Source organism: Drosophila melanogaster, chromosome X (genome assembly GCF_000001215.4).
Source record: "Drosophila melanogaster chromosome X".
In the NCBI taxonomy this organism is placed as follows: domain Eukaryota; kingdom Metazoa; phylum Arthropoda; class Insecta; order Diptera; family Drosophilidae; genus Drosophila; species Drosophila melanogaster.
This window is the reverse complement of record NC_004354.4, coordinates 23,191,836-23,218,649: the sequence shown is the minus strand read 5'-3', so window position 1 is coordinate 23,218,649 and position 26,814 is coordinate 23,191,836. Positions and strand designations below refer to the sequence as shown.

General features: G+C 43.2%; 1 non-coding gene and 8 pseudogenes across 9 annotated transcripts; all 9 read right to left on the bottom strand.

Moving 5' to 3' along the window:
* Window positions 1-1,509: 1,509 nt before the first annotated feature.
* On the bottom strand, window positions 1,510-4,198 carry 28SrRNA-Psi:CR45859 (28S ribosomal RNA pseudogene:CR45859; annotated as a pseudogene; the record flags this gene model as incomplete). Its single annotated transcript is given in 1 exon segment — window positions 1,510-4,198. The product of its transcript is annotated as a 28S ribosomal RNA pseudogene (ribosomal RNA).
* A 382-nt stretch (window positions 4,199-4,580) lies between these two features.
* On the bottom strand, window positions 4,581-4,610 carry 2SrRNA-Psi:CR45858 (2S ribosomal RNA pseudogene:CR45858; annotated as a pseudogene). Its single transcript is given in 1 exon segment — window positions 4,581-4,610. The product of its transcript is annotated as a 2S ribosomal RNA pseudogene (ribosomal RNA).
* Window positions 4,611-4,638: 28 nt separating this feature from the next.
* Window positions 4,639-4,761, bottom strand: 5.8SrRNA-Psi:CR45857 (5.8S ribosomal RNA pseudogene:CR45857; annotated as a pseudogene; the record flags this gene model as incomplete). The annotated part of the gene is given in 1 exon segment: window positions 4,639-4,761. The product of its transcript is annotated as a 5.8S ribosomal RNA pseudogene (ribosomal RNA).
* A 722-nt stretch (window positions 4,762-5,483) lies between these two features.
* 18SrRNA-Psi:CR41602 (18S ribosomal RNA pseudogene:CR41602) lies at window positions 5,484-7,458 on the bottom strand (annotated as a pseudogene). Its single transcript is given in 1 exon segment — window positions 5,484-7,458. The product of its transcript is annotated as an 18S ribosomal RNA pseudogene (ribosomal RNA).
* Window positions 7,459-12,124: 4,666 nt separating this feature from the next.
* On the bottom strand, window positions 12,125-12,828 carry 28SrRNA-Psi:CR45855 (28S ribosomal RNA pseudogene:CR45855; annotated as a pseudogene; the record flags this gene model as incomplete). The annotated part of the gene is given in 1 exon segment: window positions 12,125-12,828. The product of its transcript is annotated as a 28S ribosomal RNA pseudogene (ribosomal RNA).
* A 383-nt stretch (window positions 12,829-13,211) lies between these two features.
* 2SrRNA-Psi:CR40677 (2S ribosomal RNA pseudogene:CR40677) lies at window positions 13,212-13,241 on the bottom strand (annotated as a pseudogene). Its single transcript is given in 1 exon segment — window positions 13,212-13,241. The product of its transcript is annotated as a 2S ribosomal RNA pseudogene (ribosomal RNA).
* Window positions 13,242-13,269: 28 nt separating this feature from the next.
* On the bottom strand, window positions 13,270-13,392 carry 5.8SrRNA-Psi:CR45854 (5.8S ribosomal RNA pseudogene:CR45854; annotated as a pseudogene; the record flags this gene model as incomplete). The annotated part of the gene is given in 1 exon segment: window positions 13,270-13,392. The product of its transcript is annotated as a 5.8S ribosomal RNA pseudogene (ribosomal RNA).
* A 30-nt stretch (window positions 13,393-13,422) lies between these two features.
* On the bottom strand, window positions 13,423-13,491 carry mir-10404-3 (mir-10404-3 stem loop). The gene has a single exon (NR_163216.1). It is a non-coding gene; the product is annotated as a mir-10404-3 precursor RNA (primary transcript).
* A 4,102-nt stretch (window positions 13,492-17,593) lies between these two features.
* Window positions 17,594-17,848, bottom strand: 28SrRNA-Psi:CR45853 (28S ribosomal RNA pseudogene:CR45853; annotated as a pseudogene; the record flags this gene model as incomplete). Its single annotated transcript is given in 1 exon segment — window positions 17,594-17,848. The product of its transcript is annotated as a 28S ribosomal RNA pseudogene (ribosomal RNA).
* Window positions 17,849-26,814: the final 8,966 nt, after the last annotated feature.

Genomic DNA, 26,814 nt, shown 5'->3' with positions numbered 1-26,814 from the left:
CATAGGTGCGGACTTGCGATCGGCATCGGAACGAAAACCACTTAATGTAGACACGTCCTACATCAAGTTTCGCCATCGCCTGGTCGTCTACCTCTAGCGTCACGTTTACGGTGGCACCGTCAGTAGCCGACCACGCCTTGGTCACCAGGTGCACCGACTTTTTGAACTGGGACAGAGTCATTTCACTGTCGAAGTTGTTCTCGTGAAGCTCCTGCATGAACTCTTCTGGGCCGATGGCTGTGTCGACGTCATAGACTATGACCTTCGGCTTCTCGGCCGCGTTCCGTGCCACATTCAGTCCAAGTTCTGCGAATCTTTTCGATGCCATCACCTTCTGCAGCTCTCCAACCGAAGGAGTACGAATGATCGCACCACCACCTCGACGGAGCTCACGTACCTCGTGTACTCTGACTCCGAGGGAGGGTGCAACCATCGTCCGCACCTTTTCGGCTATGGCTTTCCCCGATAGCGCAGGGTCGTCGCACTTCACCACCGCTGACCACGTCTCCCGAACCTTGGTTGTCCGCGGGGCAGCGATGGGTGCAACCTGAGGCATCTGGGGAGCATTGGCGGCAGTAGTGTTCGCCTTGGACGGCGGCGGCGGCGGTGGTGGCATAGCGAGCCGCGTCTCCAGTTCTCCACACCGGAGCATTAATGCCATCACCAGCTCATCATAGCGGCTGATGGCACACGAGAGCTCTTCCGTGTCTACGCCTCCTAGGCTGCGGAAACTGTTTCGCACCATGCGCTGGGTGGCCGACAGCTCTGCCATCATGGCTGCTTGCCCAGCACGGGCGGCAGCGGTGGCAGCGGTGGCAGTGGTGGCAGCGATTTTAGCAGCAGTGGAAACATCAGGGGCAACAGTGTGATCAACAGCGGGGGCAGCAGCGGGGGGGGCAGCATCGTTGGCAGCGCTTGACGTAGCCGCCCGGGCATCCTCCAGCGATGAAAACGTCTCCTCCAGCACACCAACGGGTTCTGGCACTCCATTCGAGGCCAGGGCAACCAGCTTCGCCTGCGTTGGCGCCGAGCTCTTGGAGGCCAGATGGCCTCTACGCCTGCCTCGTCTTGACACCTTTGAGGCACTGCTTCCGCTCAAGGCACTCACACTGCTGTCGCTCTCCATCGGCGTTGCTCCGATGGTGGCTCCTCCTTTTGACGAGTCCAGCAATCGTATGCTCGCTGACACGGGCTAGTTGCTATGGTGATAGCTCCACCTATTGGTAGAGTGCACTAAGCTGTCCCAAGACACAATCCTTAGCGGTGACTACCACCAATAAGCTTCTCTCAGCTGTTCGAAAAGCTCACCCGCAAGCTCGCCGCTCAACACGTGCGGAGTGGAAAATTTCCAATAATTTATTGTCAATTACTTCCAAACCGCTTGTTTTTAATTCGCGAAAATTTGCGCACCACTTCCACGGAACACTAAATTATTTATTCGTATACTTCCAAATACGGAAAACAAAGTTCTTCGCACTATGTCCACGAGCGCAACGAAAACACGTCCGTCGTTAATCCATTCATGCGCGTCACTAATTAGATGACGAGGCATTTGGCTACCTTAAGAGAGTCATAGTTACTCCCGCCGTTGACCCGCGCTTACTTGAATTTCTTCACTTTGACATTCAGAGCACTGGGCAGAAATCACATTGTGTCAACACCCGCTAGGGCCATCACAATGCTTTGTTTTAATTAGACAGTCGGATTCCCCAAGTCCGTGCCAGTTCTGAATTGATTGTTAATTGATAATCGTTATAATTAATAAGAACTAATTGGTTTAACCCAAATAGTATTCTTAAAAATTTTAGAAAGAAAGTTCCACAATTGGCTACGTAACTAAACTATCCGGGGAACAAGTAACTAACATAAATGCTAGAAACTCTATTTACCCAGAAAGAGCACATAAACCATGTTATTGTTTCCCAATCAAGCCCGACTATCTCAATCTTCAGAGCCAATCCTTATCCCGAAGTTACGGATCTAATTTGCCGACTTCCCTTACCTACATTATTCTATCGACTAGAGACTCTTCACCTTGGAGACCAGCTGCGGATATTGGTACGGCCTGTTGAGAAGTTTGCGTGTCCCCACCATAAATTTTCAAGGTCCGAGGATAAAAATATCGACACAACAGTATATGTCATGCTCTTCTAGCCCATCTACCATATCTCTCTGCGAAAGACTTCCATGATAGTACGGCTATAAAACAGAAAAGAAAACTCTTCCGATATCTCTCGACGGCTTCTTTATGGTCGTTCCTGTTGCCAGGATGAACACGAGGCCCATATTTAATAACAAACGGATACTCAACAGGTTACGGAATTGGAACCGTATTCCCTTTCGTTCAAAATTATTCAAGTGTATTATAATTCGCTTTGTTTATATAGTTAGGCATTTTTGTTTTACTTGAAAATTTTCGGCTTTCGCCTTGAACTTAGGACCGACTAACTCGTGATCAACCACTGTTCACACGAAACCCTTCTCCACTTCAGTCCTCCAAGGTCTCATTCGATTATTTGCTACTACCACCAAGATCTGTACCAATGGCAGTTCCATGCAGGCTTACGCCAAACACTTCTACGCATACCATTGTACCTTCCTACTCAATAAAGTTTCAAATTTTATATCACAAGTAATATAAATCATCTACTTTATCGGTAATGTATAGGTATACAACTTAAGCGCCATCCATTTTAAGGGCTAGTTGCTTCGGCAGGTGAGTTGTTACACACTCCTTAGCGGATTTCGACTTCCATGATCACCGTCCTGCTGTTTTAAGCAACCAACGCCTTTCATGGTATCTGCATGAGTTGTTAATTTGGGCACCGTAACATTACGTTTGGTTCATCCCACAGCGCCAGTTCTGCTTACCAAAAGTGGCCCACTGGGCACATTATATCATAACCTTGAACTTCATATCAAGAAAGTTAAGGTTCTTACCCATTTAAAGTTTGAGAATAGGTTAAGATCGTTTCGACCCTAAGGCCTCTAATCATTCGCTTTACCAGATAAGATTATTTTATATAATATTAAAATGCACCAGCTATCCTGAGGGAAACTTCGGAAGGAACCAGCTCCTAGATGGTTCGATTGGTCTTTCGCCCCTATACTCAATTCTGACAATCGATTTGCACGTCAGAACTGTTTCGGTCTTCCATCAGGGTTTCGCCTGACTTCAACCTGATCAAGTATAGTTCACCATCTTTCGGGTCACAGCATATATGCTCAAGGTACGTTCCAGTTAGAGGCGTAAATAATATAAATATACATTTTACATAACTATATAGAACGCCCCGGGATTGTGTTAATTAGCTATAAATCGGTAAAAAACTAATCCCATTATTAGTCAAGTTAATTACGCTATTAGGTTCATATCCCAATAACTTGCACATATGTTAGACTCCTTGGTACGTGTTTCAAGACGGGTCCCGAAGGTATCCTGAATCTTTCGCATTGTTAATCATACAAACACAAAAATCAATGATAATTATGCCATTATGTAATTCCGAAAAAATAACGCACTGTAATCATATAAATCTATCAGCACTTCATCAAATTAATAACATTTATTCTGTGTTAAAATGCAAGCAATTTAATTGGAATAAACTATAAGTTATATTTTATGATATATTTGGTATATGCTAATAGATTACAATGTCCTTATATGGAAAAAATGCACACTATTCTCATAATATTATTTAAATATTACAATTTTAATGATGAATTTTCCATAACGGATATTCAGGTTCATCGGGCTTAACCTCTAAGCAGTTTCACGTACTGTTTAACTCTCTATTCAGAGTTCTTTTCAACTTTCCCTCACGGTACTTGTTTACTATCGGTCTCATGGTTATATTTAGTTTTAGATGGAGTTTACCACCCACTAAGTGCTGCACTATCAAGCAACACGGCTCTTTGGAAACATCATCTAGTAATCATTAACGTTATATGGGCCTGGCACCCTCTATGGGTAAATGGCCTCATTTAAGAAGGACTTAAATCGTTAATTTCTCATACTAGAATATTGACGCTCCATACACTGCATCTCACATTTGCCATATAGACAAAGTGACTTAGTGCTGAACCGTTTTCTTTTCGCTCTCCGCTACTAAGAAAATCCTCGTTAGTTTCTTTTCCTCCCCTAATTAATATGCTTAAATTCAGGGGGTAGTCCCATATGAGTTGAGGTTGTATATATTTTTATCTTGCCATAAATTATTTATATATAATGATAAAACATTTAATTAAATTCGTTATAACATTTTTATTAATTCTTGTATGCAAAGTTTTTATGTATCCATTTTTAACGAACCAACGAAGAATAATAACATAACCAAGACTTTTCTATTTCCGAATCATTAATAAGAGACAATTCTAGATGAAAAATATTTCAATTTATGCTAGACATTTCTCAGTATTATTTGATTGAAAAAGAAAATATTTCCCTTCGTTTTTCACATTCAAATGTGGGATAATGTTTTTCATTTCTTTTTTAATATTATGAATAAAAATCATTATTTTTATCCAATAATATACCATATGCTTATAAAAATTTATAAGCAACTTAATTAGCATAGTCTTACAACCCTCAACCATGTGTAGTCCAAGCAGCACTATAAAATTAATTAAAGTACCTAACAGCATGGACTGCGATATGCGTTCAAAATGTCGATGTTCATGTGTCCTGCTGTTCACACGATGACGCACAGTTTGCTGCGTTCTTCATCGACTCATGAGCCGAGTGATCCACCGCTTAGAGTTTTATAATTCATTTTTATATAATATTTCAATTATGTTTTTATTGAAAGGAATTAAAAATACACCATTTTACTGGCATATATCAATTCCTTCAATAAATGTATTTTTATACCTAAAATAAATGTTGCGAAATGTCTTAGTTTCTTATAAGCATTATGTATCATAATAATCTGGTTGGTTATGGGGTTTGCTATTTTGGGTGACACATACTGCAATTTATATAAAACATTAACCTGATGGATGCCAGGTACAACATTGTTTATTTCAGGTTGTTGCATTAGCCAACGTATGCCCATAACTAAGATGAACAATACATATTCGCAACGCGTGTATAGTAATAAATACACACAAATTTTAAAAATTAGTTAATATCTACCAATTATATTAACACTTATTTCGATGATTACCACATTCGAAATTATTTTATTTAAATTCGACTTCCACTTTCGAATTTTGTTTCTTCGATTTTCATGTTCGAAACAATATTTTTATAGGAAACGCCGTTGTTGTAAGTACTCGCCACAAATACGCACAACATCCATTAGGAATGTTAAAATCTTTTGGTGAGGTTGCCAAGCCTCACACAATATAAATAAAACCCATCTTCGTTTTATTTTGATTTTAACTTTTGATTCCGTGGAATCATTTTGTTATATTTTTATTTTGGTAAATTGTTTTTATTTGTATTATTACAAATGTTTATTAACGGTAAGGATATTATACAATAATGATCCTTCCGCAGGTCCACCTACGGAAACCTTGTTACGACTTTTACTTCCTCTAAATAATCAAGTTCGGTCAACTTTTGCGAAACAACCGTAACACGCAAGGCGTCACAGTGATCACGTCCGGAGACCTCACTAAATAATTCAATCGGTAGTAGCGACGGGCGGTGTGTACAAAGGGCAGGGACGTAATCAATGCGAGTTAATGACTCACACTTACTGGGAATTCCAAGTTCATGTGAACAGTTTCAGTTCACAATCCCAAGCATGAAAGTGGTTCAGCGGTTTACCCGGACCTCTCGGTCTAGTAAATACTCGTTGATACTTTCTTTGTAGCGCGCGTGCAGCCCAGGACATCTAAGGGCATCACAGACCTGTTATTGCTCAATCTCATTATTGCTAGACGCAATTTGTCCATTTAAGAAGCTAGTGTCCTTATAATGGGACAAACCAACAGGTACGGCTCCACTTACATAAACACATTCAAACACAATAAGCATTTTACTGCCAACATGAATGAAGGCTACATAAGCTTCAGCACCATAATCCTGAAGATATCTATTTAATATATTTGAGTCTCGTTCGTTATCGGAATTAACCAGACAAATCACTCCACGAACTAAGAACGGCCATGCGCCACCACCCATAGATTCGAGAAAGAGCTATCAATCTGTCTTACACACTTATGTTCGGACCTGGTAAGTTTTCCCGTGTTGAGTCAAATTAAGCCGCAGGCTCCACTCCTGGTGGTGCCCTTCCGTCAATTCCTTTAAGTTTCAGCTTTGCAACCATACTTCCCCCGGAGCCCAAAAGCTTTGGTTTCCCGGGAAGCGACTGAGAGAGCCATAAAAGTAGCTACACCCAATTGCTAGTTGGCATCGTTTATGGTTAGAACTAGGGCGGTATCTGATCGCCTTCGAACCTCTAACTTTCGTTCTTGATTAATGAAAACATAAGTCTTAAGTTAGTCTTACGACGGTCCAAGAATTTCACCTCTCGCGTCGTAATACTAATGCCCCCAAACTGCTTCTATTAACCATTACCTCTTGATCTGAAAAGCAATGAAAGCAGAACAGAGGTCTTATTTCATTATCCCATGCACAGAATATTCAGGCATTTAAAGCCTGCTTTTAGCACTCTAATTTGTTCAAAGTAATAGTACCGGCCCACAATAACACTCGTTTAAGAGCACTAATGCAGGTTTTTAAATAGGAGGAACATATGAAAAAATACAAGTATTTAATCACATATAAGAACTCCACCGGTAATACGCTTACATACATAAAGGTATAGTACTAACCACAATTGTAAGTTGTACTACCCGTATGAAGCACAAGTTCAACTACGAACGTTTTAACCGCAACAACTTTAATATACGCTATTGGAGCTGGAATTACCGCGGCTGCTGGCACCAGACTTGCCCTCCAATTGGTCCTTGTTAAAGGATTTAAAGTGTACTCATTCCAATTACAGGGCCTCGGATATGAGTCCTGTATTGTTATTTTTCGTCACTACCTCCCCGAGCTGGGAGTGGGTAATTTACGCGCCTGCTGCCTTCCTTAGATGTGGTAGCCGCGTCTCAGGCTCCCTCTCCGGAATCGAACCCTGATTCCCCGTTACCCGTTGCAACCGTGGTAGTCCTAGATACTACCATCAAAAGTTGATAGGGCAGACATTTGAAAGATCTGTCGTCGGTACAAGACCATACGATCTGCATGTTATCTAGAGTTCAACCAATATAACGATCTTGCGATCGCTTGGTTTCAGCCTAATAATAATAATAATAATAATAATAAGCACATGTCCCATAAGGTTCATGTTTTAATTGCATGTATTAGCTCTAGAATTACCACAGATATCCAAGTAACTGTTAACGATCTAAGGAACCATAACTGATATAATGAGCCTTTTGCGGTTTCACTTTTAATTCGTGTGTACTTAGACATGCATGGCTTAATCTTTGAGACAAGCATATTTCATATTTCATTCATATTTTTTGAATTGAAATAAGCAATATAAATATTATAGATTTTCCACTTTATATATAATTCCATTTTTTTATATTATTGAATATAATTCAATATTTTGCCTTTAAAATATATTTATAAAAATAAATCCATTCGAATACGGCCATTTTTATATAGCACTCGTAATTCGTATTTCCATTTTTAGATTCTACTTGTTTTACCAATATAACAAGAAGTTCATACAATTATTGTAATATAAATTTCTATAATTTTGTCTTTATATATACATATATTTCATTATAAAATATCATTTTATTTCCAACATACAATTATTATTGTATCCACACTTGTACAATTTTTGTTTAACCAAATATAAGTTGAATCATTTGCATCTTGATGACAAATTTAAAAATTTTCTCTTTTCATATAACTCTCTGGTAATATATAACATAAAACCGAGCGCACATGATAATATTTCCCAATTTATATGTAATTTTATATTTCTTTCATATAATAATATGAATCCATTTGTATTATACATTAATAATCCAACTTTACAGGCAGGTAATAAACTAATATTTGCCTGTCACAAAATATTAACGATTATATATGGAAACGATTAGGTATTCTATGTATAATGGAAACTTGACTTTTGTTTCAACGATATTATCTAAATAGCGTATACTTCTATTATCCGCGGAGCCAAGTCCCGTGTTCAAAAAGAACTGAGAAACAAATTTGAACGGATAATAATGAACGGATAACGGATAATACGGATAATAAATTTGCTTTACGTTCGCCGACGTGTGAAGACGTTTTTATCGAGCTCCGCACAAAATCGGTTGTTTTGAGTGAAGTGAACGCCAAATAAAATAAACTAAATAAAAAAATCCGAAAGCGAAAGAGACGCTCTATGCGATGCAAGATCGCTTAAATATATAGTGATTTGTTATCTTAAATAATAAAACTATGAGTCTGAACGACACTCGCGCCCAGCGTCAGCGCGAGCAAGACGAACGCCGGCTCTCAGTTCAACGCAACAACGCGTACTTCTCCTACGTCTCACCGACAACCCCAAACGCAGACATCGAGCGGTCAATAACCCATAGCCCTAGAAACCTTCTTCTACCAACAAATCAAGAAAGAGCGCGCTCCTGCTCTCCCGCTCTATTGGCTCCGACAGAAGCCCCGCTACCTCCAACAACAACAGCTGGAGAGGGACCGGCAGCCCGCTCTGCCTCGTCATCGGCTGCACCCGCTCACGGTCTGACTAAGTCAGCGAAAGCAAAACCGCTAGCAATAAACGGTACTGCTGCACTGCCAGCAAAACAAAACGAAAACGTAAACAAAAAAGCTGGGTCGACCTGGCAGACTGGAATGGACCGCTACATTACAATAAAGCGAAAGCTCAGCCCGGAAAATTCAGATTTGGAAAACAAGCCGAAAAATACACGCGACAACTCTACCTTGATCAAAAATGTAGCCCCTGCAAATACCAACAGATTTGCCTTGCTGGTAGATACCGCTGAGGACGTACCGCTGGGATCCGTTGATATCGAACCTCCGCCAAGCCGTCTTGTAAATACTTTGATTGGCCTTATTGGAAAAGATAGCTTTCATATAATTCCCCTCGTAAGAGGTACTATCAATGAAATCAAACTTCAGACGAAAACGGAGGACAACTACAGAAAAGTCACAAACTATTTTACCGCACAAAAAATAGACTTCTACACCTACCAGCTTAAAAGCAGCAAGGGCCTGCAAGTAGTCCTGAAGGGCATTGAGTCTGATGTTACGCCCGAAGAGATAACTGAGGCGCTAAAGGAAAAGGGAATTTACGCCAAAAACGTGTTCAATATCAAAAACAGAAACAGGCAGCCCCAACCACTCTTCAAGATTGAGCTTGAACCAGAAAACAAGCCTCCTAGAAAAAAACGAGGTTCACCCAATTTACAAACTCCAGCTCCTTCTGCACCGTAGGATCACGGTAGAAGAGCCGCACAAACGTAACGCTCCTGTACAATGTACAAACTGCCAAGAGTATGGCCACACGAGGTCATATTGTACACTTCGCCCGGTGTGCGTAGTCAGTGGAGATCTCCACGTCTCCAAACAGTGTCAAACTAACAAAGAAAATGCATGCGAGAAAAAATGCAATAACTGTGGGGGCAATCACACAGCAAACTGACAATTGGACAAAAACTGTCCAATCTACAAAGAGCTGAAAATCCGTCTTCACAAAAGAATGAACACGGCGCGGGCGCACCAAGGAACAGCTACGCTGATACCATCAGAGACAAATCCTGAAGTAATTTTCTCGAAAGCAGCAAGTTTCGCTCCCTGGCCTACATCCAACACTAACAAAACAACACTTGCAAACGTTTTAAAATCAGGTATGACGCCTCCAACCCAAAATTTCCGAACTCCACGTGAAGTGCACACAAAATTAGACACACAACAAAACTATAACCCAGCTGCGCAGCAGGAAACAAAAACTGAAGCTATGATGCAAGCCTTACAACAGAGCATGATGGAATTTATGACATTTATGAAGACCACCATTCAAGACATGATGCGTAAGCGAAACCTTTTGATACAAATGCTTCTAGCCCAACAATCAAATAAATAATGGCTACCTTACGCATAGCTACGTGGAACGCCAATGGCGTTTCACAGCACAAACTCGAGCTAGCTCAATTCCTACATGAGAAGCATATCGACGTAATGCTTCTTTCGGAAACTCATCTCACAAGCAAATACAATTTTCAAATAAGAGACTACCATTTCTACGGTACAAATCATCCCGACGGAAAAGCACACGGTGGCACCGCCATACTCATAAGGAACCGTATGAAGCACCACTTTTACAAAGAATTTGCGGAAAATCATCTTCAGGCCACATCTATCAACATTCAGCTGGATGACAACACTCTCCTTACACTAGCGGCCGTATACTGCCCCCCCCCCCCCTTTCGCAGACTTTATTAAGACTATAATAAAAGCCACTAATAAACTTGACCATGTTTCCCCCGGGAGTCCTACATACTGGCCATCAGACCTCAATAAGCTGCCGGACCTGATCGACTTCGCAGTTACGAAAAATATTTCCCGCAGTTTGGTTAAAGCTGAATGTCTGCCGGATCTGTCATCTCGCCTGTACTAATTAACCTCCGCCGGTACGCAGAAAACGTGAAACCACCAATCAGATTGACTTCTCACAAAACAAACTGGCTCAGGTATAAAAAATATATAAGTTCACATATTGAGCTAAGCCCAAAACTCAATACTGAATCTGATATAGAGAGCTGCACGTGTGCATTGCAATCTATCCTTACTGCAGCAGCTCTTACTGCAACACCCAAAATAACAAATAATACAATTAATTCAAAAAAGACCAACGTACAAATCGAGCAACTCGTCCACGTAAAACGTCGCTTACGCAGAGAATGGCAATCCTCCAGATCCCCAACTGCAAAACAAAAGCTAAAAGTAGCCCCACGGAAACTGGCCAACGCTCTGAAACAAGAAGAGGACGACGATCAGCGCCGATACATAGAGCAACTCACACCAACAGGCACAAAACAAAAGTCACTGTGGCGAGCCCACTCAACTCTTCGCCCACCGACTGAAACCGTTTTGCCGATAAGGAATTCCTCAGGTGGCTGGGCCCGTAGTGATGAAGACAGAGCCACCACATTTGCCGCTCACCTACAAAATGTGTTCACGCCAAACCAGGCTACTAGCACATTCGCGCTACCGTCCTATCCCGTAAACCGCCACCAGCAACACACCCCAATTGTGTTTCGCCCTAAAGAAATAACCAAAATAATCAAAGACAATCTCAGCCCAAAAAAATCCCCCGGCTGCGACCTTATAACACCGGAAATGATCATCCAGCTGCCACATTCTGCAGTTTCCTTTTCCTCGAGATGTGCCCTATCAATGATGGTTTGCAACTCTTGGGCTCTCCATTTGGAATGGCATTCTACGGGGCTATACCCGCGTAGTGTCCGCAAAATTTCCCTGTTCGACTGTTCGAAGGGAGTGATTGGAGTTGTTTCCGATGTTGTTACTTGGTGGTCTTGCTCACTTCTTTTAGGGCAACTTCCGGGGCGAGAGCTGATTGCCCTCTTATCTGCTCTATTTTCTCCTTATAATCGCCCCTCTGTCTTAGCTTTTTGATGGCTTCGACGCTGCGGTTTGCAAATACACCGCTAGTTGCTTGTTCATGTGTTTACATCCATTTGCTGTGAGCTCGACCTCCTTTCTCGCCATCATGCACTTCTCTTCCTCACTCCACCTTGCCTTTATATCGACACGTCGACGTTCTTCATCAAGTTCGTCTGGGTGCCGAGATCGCATGTGAACACCGAGTCCTCTCTTGCTGTTAAAGGACCGGCCACATACTGTGCAGGGAACCCTAGATGGAGTAGCCGCTGCGTTTGGTTCATATTGGTCCTCCGGGAAGATATCCACGGAGGGTCGGGTCGTCATCAGATTGTGTAAAGTTATCCGAGGCTCGTTATTTGTGCTTGTAGTTTCAATATGAATAAATTTCCTCTGGGGAACCAGCCCATCGGAAATGTTTTGCTTCGGCAGTAGAGTTGTTACACATTGTTACATGATCATGATTTAAGCAACCAACTCCTTTCATGGTATCTGCATGAGTTGTTACATTATATAATTCCGAAAAATTAACGCACTGTAATCATATAAATCTATCAGCACTTTATCAAATTAATAACATTTATTCTGTGTTAAAATGCAAGCAATTTAATTGGAATAAACTATAAGTTATATTTTATGATAAATTTGGGATATGCTAATAGATTACAATGTCCTTATATGGAAAAAATGCACACTATTCTCATAATATTATTTTAATATTACAATTTAATGATGAATTTTCCATAACGGATATTCAGGTTCATCGGGCTTAACCTCTAAGCAGTTTCACGTACTGTTTAACTCTCTATTCAGAGTTCTTTTCAACTTTCCCTCACGGTACTTGTTTACTATCGGTCTCATGGTTATATTTAGTTTTAGATGGAGTTTACCACCCACTAAGTGCTGCACTATCAAGCAACATGACTCTTTGGAAACATCATCTAGTAATCATTAACGTTATACGGGCCTGGCACCCTCTATGGGTAAATGGCCTCATTTAAGAAGGACTTAAATCGTTAATTTCTCATACTAGAATATTGACGCTCCATACACTGCATCTCACATTTGCCATATAGACAAAGTGACTTAGTGCTGAACTGTTTTCTGTTTGCTCGCCGCTACTAAGAAAATCCTTGTTAGTTTCTTTTCCTCCCCTAATTAATATGCTTAAATTCAGGGGGTAGTCCCATATGAGTTGAGGTTGTATATAACTTTATCTTGCCATAAATTATTTATATATAATGATAAAACATTTAATTGAATTCGGTTTAAAATTTTTATTAATTCTTGTAAGCAAAGTTTTTATTTATCCATTTAACGAACCAACGAAGAATAATAACATAACCAAGACTTTTCTATTTCCAAATCATTAATAAGAGACAATTCTATATAAAAAAGATTTCAAGTTTTTATGCTAGACATTTCTCAGTATTATTTGATTGAAAAAGAAAATATTTCCCTTCGTTTTTCACATTCAAATGTGAGATAATGTTTTTCATTTCTTTTTTAATATTATGAATAAAAATCATTATTTTTATCCAATAATATACCATATGCTTATAAAAATTTATAAGCAACTTAATTAGCATAGTCTTACAACCCTCAACCATGTGTAGTCCAAGCAGCACTATAAAATTAATTAAAGTACCTAACAGCATGGACTGCGATATGCGTTCAAAATGTCGATGTTCATGTGTCCTGCAGTTCACACGATGACGCACAGTTTGCTGCGTTCTTCATCGACCCATGAGCCGAGTGATCCACCGCCTAGAGTTTTATAATTCATTTTTATATAATGTCAATTATGTTTTTATTGAAAGAAATTAAAAATACACCATTTTACTGGCATATATCAATTCCTTCAATAAATGTATTTTTATAGCTAAAATAAATGCGAAATGTCTTAGTTTCATATAAGCATTATGTATCATAATAATCTGGTTATGGTTCTCTATTTTGGGTGACACACCAAAAGGGTGTGATCGACGCAGCCTCCTTGTGCGTTGACTGGAGTCCAGCAGGTTTTGTGCCAGGTTGTTTGGGTGGTCTTGAAGCCTCTGCATGTACTGAATGCTTTTCTTGATCTCATCTCATCTCATCCACCCAGGGGAAGCTGAGGACCTCGTGGATAGTGGCATTATCGTGGAAAGGGTGAGCGTTGGTGGCGGTGCGAAGCATCTTGTTTTCGAAGGTGTGGATAATGTTGATGTTACATTTCGATGCAGTGCCCCACAGTTGAATGTCATACGTCCAGATTGGCCTTATGATCGCTTTGTAGATCAGGAACTTAGTGGAAGTCGGTGACTTAGATCGTCTGCCCATCAGCCAGTAGAATTCTCGGACTCGGTTTTGTGCCTGTTTCCGCATCTCTAGCAGGTGTGGTCTCCATGTAAGTCTCCTGTCCAGTGTAAAGCCAAGATAATTTGGATTGGCTACTTCTGGGATTGGGGACCCGTTGAGACTGACTGAAGGGCAGTTGCCGCGCCGAGTTGCGAAGGTGGAGACGGTTGACTTGTCACTGTTTACCGAGATATTTCATCTCTTGTGCCACGTGTTCAATAGATCTAGTTGCTCCTGCATAGTCTGGGAAGCCTCTGCTGGGGTATCTGCTATTGTTACGAACGCAGTGTCATCGGCGTAAGTGGCTGCCATAATGTACTGGCTCGGTATCACCGGCAGGTCAGCCGTATACGCATTGTAGAGGAGCGGACCGAGAACGCTTCCTTGGGGAACTCCTGCACGGGTTTCTTTGACGCCTAAGCGCGCTTCTCCACACCTGACGGCGAAACTTCTGCCCTCCAAGAACGACTTCAAGAACTTGAAATATGGCTGGGGCAGGCCGTTTTTGAGCTTCAGGAGGAGACCGGGGTGCCAAACCCCATCAAAGGCCTGCTTAATATCCAGCATTACTGCTAGGCAGTATTTCTTATCCTCAAAGGCGTCCAGGATATATTGGGATACTCGGTGGCCAAACTGCTGATCAGGGATCAGACCAGCCTCTTCCATTACCGGCAATACTCTGCACAAAAATACTCTTTCGAGTATCTTGGAGAGTTCTGGCAGTAAGCTGATCGGGCGGCAGGAGGCGAGATTGGCTTCAGGTTTACCAGGCTTCGGACGCGTTTCCATAATGAAGGGAAGTACCCCATTTGAAGGCACTTATTTATTATGGCCGTGATTAGTGACTTGCTAATAGGGGGTAGAAGCTTTAAGGCAATGGCATTGAAGCCATCAACGCCTAGTGCCTTGTGGTTCCCCATTGCCGCTATTAAATTGCTGATCTCCTCTCCGGTGGCCTGGGGTATCAACTCGGAGCCAGAGAAAGGTTCTGTCAGGAGGCAGGCTGTTTCGGCTGCTTCATTTGGAATACATCGATTGGCTGGTGTGAAGACTTCCTCCAAGTGCTCTGCGAATGCGTTGGCTCTTTCGGTCTCGGTTCTGCACCATGAGTTGTCTTGCTTCTGATGAGCGGGATCCTCTTCAGTGCCCTCTGGATGCGCGGACCGCAACATGGCTGAGGCGTAAACCGAAACGGCGATGGCACTATGATCCGAGAGAAGGTCTTGCCGGGTCCACGCCTCCGGAGATCGCAAAGTCCAAGACGTCTGGAGTGTTTGCAGGGTCAGCGGGCCAGTATGTTGGCGCTCCAGTTCCGTGGCAATTAAGGTTGCGGAAGAGAACCTGCCGGCACAGCGCGTGTCCTTTTGGATTGCATACTCTGGACCCCCACCAAGTGTGCTCGGCGTTTAATGTCTCCGCCCAGGACGCAGACGGTTGCCATCATCTGAGTCATCATCACCTTCTCCATCAATTTTTCGAACATGGCTTCCATCCTATCCATTATTGTTTCTATCAGGCTTTCAGTATTGGCCTGTGGTTTATGGATGGCATGAGTCCCATCAAGTGCCTGCTTGGCTGCGTTGGCATAACTTATGTTAGGAGTAACCTTGCTGCTGGTCACGGTGTACTGTGCGCGTGGAGCTGCCGCATGCTTTTGGCCTTTTTATATGCGGGGCAACCTTTATATGAGGCTGCATGTGGGCCTTTGCAGTGCAAGCAATGGGTCGGCTTATTATTATAACCAATTTTTGTATATATTTAATTACAATATAATTTTTTTTTTTTTTTTTTTGGGTTTTGGTTTATTTTACGTTAAAAATATTTTGTTTTGATTTTTTTTTTTTATAATGTTACATTTTTCTACATACAGGGCAACAAAAAAAATATTTTATTTCGCAGCTCCTCCTTGCTTCAGGAATATTTTTTGGCTGCAGATCCTCCTTGCGTCAGCTGGACGTCGACGGCCCGGCACGCTAACGCTCCCTCGCAAGTTTAGGCGGCGGTTTGTCTCCCGCACTTGTTTTTCGGCTGCTGCTGTCCTGGGCCTATGAGCTCAGGCGGTACCGGTGCTGGTCATCGCACAGGTTCCTTGGCAAAAAGGGCTCCAAATTCCCTCGCAGTCCGCTGGGCACGTCTTCCTATGTCTTGGTTGGAAACTGTTTCTTAGGAGGCGCTTTAGATTTGTTAATTTCTTTGTTTGCTAATATTTTTATATTAGAGTAAGTTTTTTGTGTGGGGCTCGTATTTTTTCTGCTTTATTAAATTTAGATGGTCTAAATCTTCCTGCAATTTTTGTGCAGTTGACCAGGCGGGTGGTGGCGTTTTTGTGAATAGTAGCGACTTAATATGGGCTATTCTTTTTTTTATTTTTTTTTTCGCCTCCGCGCTTACCCATATAACACTTAAACTTTACTCACTCAGTTTATTTTTGCCATCCTTTTTAAGGTGTTCTGTCACGGTCGCCATGTAGTCACTTTAAAATTAGGGCCAGCAATGCCTAGTACTTTTCCATTTCAAGTAAAACGGTAACTTGGTTACTTCTTGTAATTATGTTTTTTATGGGATCAATTTGAGGAGCAGGCAAGGTCCCGCTCCATTAGAAGTCAATTCGTCAATGCTCTTATGATCTACATATCAAGGTTTCTTAGCCTAGGTCGAGGAGCAGCGCTGCCAGCGAAGCCTGCAGCTACTGCAGTTAGCCTTAAAGGCTAACATATAAAAGCTTCATAGCGGCCTCTGCCAATGTGCAGAGCTTTTGCCGGCTATGCAAGAGCTTCCGGTCAAATGCTTGGTCAGCGATTTGACCGGTGCTTGAGAGCGGACGATCGGTCCGGTTAACTCAGTTAACTTATATATGTATTGTCGCCGAGCGATGGTGCTGGAGGAGGAGTGCTATAGGCACACATATAACCGATCAGCGCTTGGCCAGCATGAGAACTGCTGACCTTGCAATTATGTATGTTAGCCCTCAAGTGGGTGCTCGTATTACGCATACACTTGGTCTGGACTGTTTATGTACACATTGCAACAGAGTGCTACAATGTGCTTGTATATTATGAATACATATAGGTACAGTGGTTAACCGATATGTGTGCATACTACAGGGCGGCGCCTTATGGTTAGATTAGCAACTTCCGGGGCGAAAGCCCTGTGTTTACATCCATTTGCTGTGAGCTCGACCTCCTTTCTCGCCATCATCCACTTCTCTTCCTCACTCCACCTTGCCTTTATATCGACACGTCGACGTTCTTCATCAAGTTCGTCTGGGTGCCGAGATCGCATGTGAACACCGAGTCCTCTCTTGCTGTTAAAGAACCGGCCACATACTGTGTAGGGAACCCTAGATAGAATAGCCGCTGCGTTAGGTTCATATTGGTCCTCCGGGAAGATATCCACGGAGGGTCGTCATCAGATTGTGTAACTGTATCCGAGGATCATTATTTGTGCTTGTAGTTCCAATATGAACCAAACGAGCTTAGCATTACCGGGGACCACCACGAGGAGGTTTTGAGTCGACTTGAGTAAAGGAGAGACTTGTGAGTTACAGAGTAAAATTCCCCTTCCGCACACCATATGATATGACTTACGAATTACCGAATAATACTCCCTCTCTGCTCGCAAAAAACAAATGATCCTCCTTAAGAGAGTCATAGTTACTCCCGCCGTTGACCCGCGCTAACTTGAATTTCTTCACTTTGACATTCAGAGCACTGGGCAGAAATCACATTATGTCAACACCCGCTAGGGCCATCACAATGCTTTGTTTTAATTAAACAGTCGGATTCCCCAAGTCCGTGCCAGTTCTGAATTGGATGTTAATCGATAATCGTTATAATTAATAAGAACTAATTGGTTTAACCCAAATAGTATTCTTAAAAATTTTTGCAAGAACTAAATTAAAAACTAACTAACTAAACTATCCGGGGAACAATCCACCACTCCAGATCCCCCTCCAGTTCAGGGTGGCAGAATGGAATTCAATGTCACCTGCGGCTTCGAATCTGCGACGGAATTCAGTTCGTATATCCGGTCTGTGTGTAACATCAATACAGTGTCCGTCTGTCACGATTTGAATGTCGATCACATCAATGTGATTTTGTCGTAGTGCCACCAGGTCCGGTTTATTACGGCCGGATTCGCACTGCAGACTTGGTTTAACAATGACCGCACAGCCTCTCTTCTCACGTCCCTGCTTGATTCGATTTACTACGCAGTTGTGTCTAACTACCCGCCTCCCATGCGAGTGGTAGCATTTTTGCATTATGTGGTTTGTTGTTTCGGGAGCATCACATTCTGCACGATACTGTCGTTCCAATTCGTGCCTTCCCCTTGTAGTACGAGACTTTGTGGGTAGGGCATTTATCCGCAGACGAATACCGTCTATATATTCCTTACCTGTTAGTAATCGCGTGGGTTGACTAACCCACCCGTGTTGCGGGCAATATGAGGAGGGCTCACACTTGTCCTTATCTGGCCCTTTGAGTCAGTCACCCCAATCAGTGATCAGCTCGCCATTCACGCGGAGGCACCCAAGCTTTACAAGCTTTACAAGCTAAGGAGGAGAGCGGCAACCCCATCCGACCCGGGGGTCCTGGCTAACATAGTAGGGGAGCTATTTCCAAAGCAGACCACACTATGGAGGCCAACAGAGGCAGCCCCTGCCCCAGATTTCCCGTGCGTCACAGAACTTGAAGTCGTTGAGGCAGCAAACCCCACAAAGCCCCTGGACTAGATGGTATTCCTGGAGATGTTATTAAAGCAGCGGCGCTGTATAAACCTAGTCTTCTGGAGGGAATCTTCCCAACAAGGTGGAAAAGCCAGAAGCTAGTGCTGTTGCCAAAAGGCAAGGATACAGCACACGCTGCAAACAGTTACCGCCCCCTTTGCCTACTGGATATAGTTGGAAAACTGTTCGAACGTATCCTGTATACTCGAATAGAGGCTATCACCGAGAGCACCATCGGCCTAGGAAGCCAGCAATATGGCTTCCAGAAAGGAAAGAGCACTCTGGACGCTCTTTCGGCCGTTTGTAACATCGCCAAGACCGCTATTTCTGGTGATAGATGGTTAGGGGCAGGAAGAAATACTGCGCAATAGTGACTCTGGACGTAAGGAACGCCTTCAACCAGATGGCCCGTAATCCTCGCAGCCATGAACCGTATGGGGATCCCGGAGTACCTAAGGATAGTCGTTGGCAGCTACTTTAGGGACCGGGTCCTATGTTACGATACGGAAGATGGCCCAAAAAGATACCGAGTTTCGGCAGGTGTTCCCCAAGGATCGGTACTTGGACCAATCCTATGGGACATTATGTACGATGGGATCTTGGGCATCAACAGGCCCGTAGGAGAAGAGCTGCACTGTTTTGCTGACGATGTGGCAATCACAGCAGTCTCGAAAACAATCGCAGGGTTGGAAGACAAATGCAACTCTACGATCGGTGCTGCCATCCTCTGGCTCGAGAAAGCCGGGCTAGCAATAGCGGCTCACCGAAACAGTCCTACTAAGCAGCAGGAAAAAGGTGAAGAACATGCTCATGCTCTCAAGAGTCCCTAAAGTACCTGGGGGTAATGATAGATCGCAGACTATCGTTCAAGGACAACGCGAGCTACGGCAGCAAGAAGGCAGCAGTCACAGCCTCTTCGTTGGCGAGGCTTATGCCCAACGTCGGAGGCCCAAGACACCCGGCCAGGAAACTGCTGGTGTCAGTAGCAAAGGCTTCGCTACTATACGCTGCACCAGTCTGGAGCAATGCCACTGGCAGGGTCTCATACCTGAAAGGAGCTCGTTCGGTGCTACGGTCAATGTCCCTGAGGCTCATTAGAGGTTTCAGGACCATATCCGAAGACGCGGCGCTAGCGCTGGCAGGCCTGCCGCCGATTGATCTGGAGATCAAGGCTCTCAGCCTAATGCGGAGTGGCGCTTCCAGGCAAGAGGCACACGAGTGGCTATTAGGTGAATGGCAGAGCAGATGACAAACGTCGCGACGGGGGAGGTGGACTTATCAGCTCATCCCAGAGATGACGGTTTGGGCAGAGTGCCAACACAAATGCTTGGACTACCACCTAACCCAGTTCCTCACGGAACATGGCTGCTTCCGGGCCTATCTACTCCGGTTCCGTCACGTAGAGTCAGCCCAATGCTTGTTCTGCGTCGATCGTGAAGAAACATCTGAACATGTACTAATGCACTGCTCCAGGTTCACGGCGGAGAGAGAGCAGCTAAAGACGCTGTCAGGTACCCCGTTCAGCCCTAGTGGCTTGTTCGCGGCTATGCTGGCGAACAGCGGGGCTTGGGAGCGGGGACACAGCATTATCATTAATATGATGAAGCGTGTCCGATCAGACGAGATGGCCAACAGAGTGGATGTCTAAGCCCAAACTGGCGTCCTGGGTGACGGCGGGCGAAGAATTCTACCTCAGTGTTCCCGGCTCGTCGTAAAAGGCGACTGAAGGGAGGGAGTGCGACCTGGCCTCTCATCCTGCTCACCGAAGTCATACCTTGATTGGCAGTCCCTGTGAGCGAACAAGGACTGAAGAGCACGCGGAGGTTTTTGTTTTAGTACGTAGGCATAATTCCAATAGGGCTTATGAATCGCGCATGCCACCTACGGACGGAAGGTGGTATCTTTAGAAGATTTTTATTTTCCTACCGTCGAATAATAAAAAAAAAAAAAACCCCAATCTCCGTGCACTTTCTGCGGCCTCGGCAAATCTTGTAGACGCGCCCCCGTGGGTCGTCGGCATGATCTCCCACGAAGCGTTTCCAGTCATCCATTTTCGCCCTCGCAATGAGCTTCTTGTAGTTGGCTGAGGCACGCCTCAGCTCGACCACTTCAAGCTCTACAGCGGCACCGTCATCACTACGTCTTCCATCTTGGAGTAGGCGACGAAGTCTCCAGTCTTCGCGCCTCGCAGCGCAGAGGTTGTCCACCAACGTGCTCTCCTGCTGGGTGATCGAATCAACTTTCTTCCCAGCGCAATATCACTTACATTATGTACTATACTGCGCAGGGTCGAAACTTGCTGGTCCAACGGCGACTTTGAGAAGTTTTCCGGAAGTTCGGCTGCTCTACTCAGCATTTCCTCCTTGAACGATCGCCAACGTGCATTGGAGAAGTTCCAGGACGGCACAGGAGATATGCTCTCAACTGCGGGCGCGGTAGTTGTTCGGCCACAACAGTAATGATATTGTGGTCACTCAATTCCCAATCGTCCACTCTCCACTCATATGTGGCCCACAAAGATGCTGCCTCATTGACAATTGTCACGTTGATATCACTACTAGATCTGTGATTATCGAACGTGTAAACCTCTGTTGACTGGTTTAGGGCGGCGACCCTTGCCTCCAGCATCTACTCTGACAGCAGCTCACCACGTCTGTAGTTAGCTTGCCCCTCGGCATGACGAGAGAGTTTGCTAAGCCACATGGGGGACACTGCATTCGCGTCGAGGCTTCTACGCCTGCATCGTCTGGTTTTCCTCGAGGCACTGCTTCCGCTCAAGGCACTCACGCTGCTGTCGCTCTCCATCGGCATTACTCCGATTGTGGCTCCTCCTTCCGTCTACTGAAGCAACCGTATGCTCACTGACACGAGGTAGTTGCTTTGGTGCTAGAGCTCCACTGGTAGAGTGGCTCAAAGCAGTCCACCGGTCTGGCAGCACTACACTGTCCAAAAAGCTTACCCGAAAGCTCGCCTCGCAATACGTGCTAATTGGAAAAATTGCAATAATTTATTGCAAATTACTTCCAAACCGCTTGATTTAAACACACGAAAATTTGCACACCACTTGCGCGGAACACTAAATCACCGATTTGTCCACTTTCCAAATAAGGTAAACATAGTTTTTCGCAATCTGTACACGAGCGAAACGAAAACACGTCCGTCGTTAATCCATTCATGCGCGTCACTAATTAGATGACGAGGCATTTGGCTATTTTTTTTTTTTGATCGCAGAGGTATGGAAATCTTCAAAAGAGGTCTGCCAACACTATGTATGGTCAGTATTCCTAGCATGCACGATTCATTGCTCTATCTGAACCGAAGTTTTGCAATTTTTGCGATGTTTATGCCTTTTTGATGTTATGCCAAGACAGCAATCAAATGTTTTGAACCAAACGTTTTAGCTAAGTCCAATGTCGGGAAAACCCGCTCACGTACATTAACTGTTTAAAACAGCCGAGACTGCCTCTTATATTCTTATTCTTCCTTTACAAGTGTACTAAAATCAGGCAGTGTACTAACTGCTGTTGGTACAGCAGTCACCTCCAGCGTCCAGCATAAAATTAACCAAATAAACACAAATAAACACACAGAACATACAACAGCAGCCAATTGGCATTGAAGCGATTACGCTTTCGATGCAGCAAAGCATGAAAGACTTCATGACCTTCATGCGAGAAACTATGCAAGAGCTTATGGGAACCAAAACATCCTTATTCAAATGCTCGCTTCTTCTAAAACAGGATAATGACTCCCTTAGTAATAGCAACCTGGAACGCTAATGGCGTTTCGCGGCACAAGCTAGAACTTGCTCTGTTCTTAGCCGACAGACACATTGTCGTTATGCTACACTCAGAGACTCACCTTACCGAAAAGTACAACTTCCAAATAACAGTATATACATTTTACTATACGAATCACCCGGATGGCAAGGCCCATGGAGGCACTGGCATACTAATACGATTGCGAAATAAGCACCACTTTCTTGGTAATTGGCAAGAAGACTGCTTACAATGTACCTCTATAAACCTCCAATGCCATAACGGTGCTCTCACTCTGGCTGCTGTCTATTGCCCACCTCGCTTCACAATCTCTGAGAAAAAATGCATAACACTTTTTGACTCGTTTGGTGAAAGGTCTGTTGCAGCTGGCGATTGGAATGCCAAGCACGTGTACTGGGGATCTCGGATAGCGAACCCTAGAGGAAAACAGCTGTACATCGCAAACCGCCTCACAAACTTAACTATGTTTCCCCGGGAGCGCCTACATACTGGCCAGCAGATCCCATGAAGCTTTCAGATTTGATTGACTTTGCCATCACAAAAAGGATATCCCAATCAATGATTACAGCTGAGGCACTTCCAGAACTCTTATCTGATCACTGTCCGGTGCTCTTTCACCTTTTGTACAAGCTACAACACATCGAGCGACCGTGTAGGCTTTCAAGCAATAGGACCAACTGGGCGAGGTACAAATATGAGGTACAAAAAGCCATACCGGCTTTTTTAGCCCCCTAGAAACCTAGCAAGACATTGATCAGTTTGCTGGTGATATAGAAGCAATACTTGTCGCAGCAGAAAAAGTGTCAACTCTACAAGACAACCATGTATGCAGTATAAAGTTTAACAAGACAAGTAGAGATACTGAACTGCTTGTGTTTGAAAAACGACGACTTCGAAGGGAGTGGCAGGAGCACAGATCACCTGGCGCAAAGAGTAAATTAAAAGCACCTTCTCGCAGACTTACCAAAGCTCTTAAGAAAAAAGAAGCGGATGCACAACTAAGGTACATCGAGAATCTCACGCCCACATGCACAAAGAACTCGTTGTGAAAAAAACCACAGGAACTTACAGGCACCAACAGAAACAGTTGTACCTCTCCGTAACTCTACCGGAAATTGGTCTCGCAGTGACACAGACAGGGCAAGAGTCTTCGCTGATCATCTTAAAAAAGTATTTAAAAGCAAGTAACTAAACGTTGCTCTCTCCCTAAGCTTGGAGTACAAAGACCTCTTATATAACTTTATTTTAAAACCCATATGGACCTATTGCTCCGAGCTATGGGGCAACGCATCGAGAAGCAACATCGACATAGTACAGCGAGCACAGTCTAGGATTCTGAGAATCATTACTGGAGCTCCATGGTATCTTCGGAACGATAATATACACAGAGACTTACAAATAAAACTTGTCATTGAGACAATAGCAGAGAAGAAAGTAAAATACAATGAAAAACTAGCCTCACATACAAATCCTCTTGCAAGAAATCTTATTCGAGTATGCAGCTAAAGCGGACTGCACTGGAACGACCAACTGGTCTGGCTGGTTGCCCAGCGTTAAATTTGTTATGCCACACAGCACTAATCAATTCATAAAATGATATTTAGCTAGTTTAGAATAAGACTTGAGAACTTATTGTTAGTAAAAGGGAAGATTCATTAAATAAGCAAAACATGGAAAAAAAAAACCTTAGAAGTTCTTAGACTTTAAGTCTATATAATTTTTTATCAATTGGCACCATGCGAAAAATTCTTGTTTTGCTTTGCCTTAGTAATAGCCGAATCATAATATCACAAAATAAATTTGAAAAATGACTTTATATTAAAATATTTGTCACTAACGTATTCAGCTTGCGATGTGTGAAAAATTATTTATTTTATTTATTTAACAAAATTAAATATAGTATACAGTACTAAATCTAATTGAATTTAATGAGTACTAGCTACGGGGGCCTGCGACTCGAGACTTATGGGTTAATTGTTTTATATAATAAGCCTAAAGAATTCGAAAGAATATGTGTACCAAATAATTGAGATCTAATTAAGTGCAATTGACTGCAGGCGTCGAGAATATGGTTAACGGTGAGCTCGTTCCCGCATAGTTGGCATATTGGTAGCGCCGTTCTCATCAGTAAGTATTGATGTGTGGATTGGGTGTGCCCGATGCGTAGACGGATAAAGGTCGCGCATTCCCGTTTATGTACGTTCGTTGGTGGCTTGAACATGATGCAATTCGCAAACCTCTGTATGAAGAGTGCCCATTCGGATAGTTTCTTTTCTTTGAGGTATAGCTTGATTCGACTTTGGAGAGCCTTGAAGTTAAACGGAGTAAAAAGGATTGATGGTGTAAGCCTCATCTCTTGGGTGGCTTTGTCAGCAAGTTCCCATGGAACCCAGAGTAAGGTGATTTTTGTTGGATGAGAACTCAGAATGTGCCTAACTTCTCGTGTTGTGGGGTCATTATGGTTCCAGTTGCGTATAGCGGAAAGAGAGGAGACGCTGTCTGTGCAGATAACAGATTTACCAGCGTTTTTGGAAGCGAATTGGCATGCTTTCAGAATGGCGAAATTTTCGGCTGTCAATATGGAGTTGTATGACGGAAGCCTACATCCTGCAATTATTTTACGGTTACAGTCAACAACCGCAAAAATGGTTGCGCCGGTGACTTTAGAACCATCGGGGTAGATCCAGTTTTTAACACCAAAATCTTGTGCGCTCATAAAAGGTTTTTGGTATTCTAAGCGACATGTATCCTTTTTGGCAGCATTGTATATTTGAAGGTTTATGTTAGGCTGTTTGGAAATCCAAAGTGCTGGCGATTTGAAGGGCCTCCTGGGCTTAGAGAGGGGAAGGTCAAGTAGCTTGGTGTAGTTGGCGCAACGTATTAGAGTAGATATACACTTAAATTTTCGCTTTTGTTTAAATATGGCTCCGGAGTCTTTGGTTAGCAGGCAGTTGGACGTGGTGTACAGCTTCGAGATAAGCATCAATGTAGTTTCTTCTACACGTAATTGGATACTCGGAAGACCCGATTCTGCCAATGTGCACGCTACTGGAGATGTGGGAAATGCGTGTATGGCGCGACGGACAGCTCCGTGATATCGGGCTTGTAGCTTTTTTAAGTGTGATTTAGCACACCAACCGAAGATTGGCAGTCTGTAGTCAATTTTAGATAGCAATAATGCTATCTTAATATGTATGTAAGAATATTTAGATGATAGAAATTTAATAATGTTAAATCTAGTTTCCAGTTGTTTTCTTAGAGTCTGACAGTGCTGTTTAAAAAGTAGTTTGGGGTCGAATATTATCGCCAAGATTTTTAAAAATAAAGGCTGTTAAAGACAATGTCGGAAAGGTTGCAACGTTGTTTCCGACAGATATGAAAAATTTGGCATTTTTCAATGGCAAGAGAGACCCCACAGGTTGCTCCCCACAAGTTAATTTCTTGCAATATTTCTAAAAAATTTTCTCTGACTGTGTTAATATTTTTTATTTTTGTAAAGGTTATTGCGTCTGCGTACAGTGAGATGAAAATATCTTTATGCCGAGTTACAATGTCATTTATATCTTCGATAGCTATCATAAATAAAACCACCGAAAGTGGCGAACCCTGCGGGATTCCATTGTGTAAAATGTGGGAGTTCGATGTGACATTGTTTATTCGAACCCTGAAGGACCGATTGGTCATGAAGGCTTTAATTAGGATATATAGCCTTGGACCAATGCCCCAGCGCTCGAGTCTGCAAAGTACGGCGTTAATCCCCACGCGATCGAAGGCTCTTTCAAAATCCGTCGCCAATTGATCCGTGATTTTTGGTCGAAAGAGCGTTCGACGCGAAGTGTCGTGCTTTTGCTACTGAATTTTCTATTTCAAGCAATGTGAATTTGGAATTTAAGGATGTAGCCGATGGGGAAAGTGAGTCGATGGCATAGGGCTCTGAAAGATACCGATTTTTTTCTCGTATATATTCTGCTGAAAAATTTTGGTCAGACGAGTATTCAAACCAAGATAAGGCAAACTCTTCGGCGATATCAAATGATCCAGTTAAAGTGCCTGAGTTGGATTTAATATATTTGAACGGTGTGGGAGGGATGCCGGCTAGGCGTTTTATATCGGACAAGACTTTTTTTGTGGAGGATACTGGGGAGATTTTGGAAGTAAATTTTTCAAGGGAGTTACGCTTGGCCGAAAGTACAGCTTTTTGGAAAAGGGCGTTTGCTTTTTTGTATCTGATAAGGTTTGTATTATTCATATTGGCTTTGTAGGACGAGAACAAGCGTTGCTTTTGGTCCCTCAGCTGTTGAAGGTTAGCGTTCCACCATGGCAATCTGGCTTTGTGGATCACTCTTTTCGTT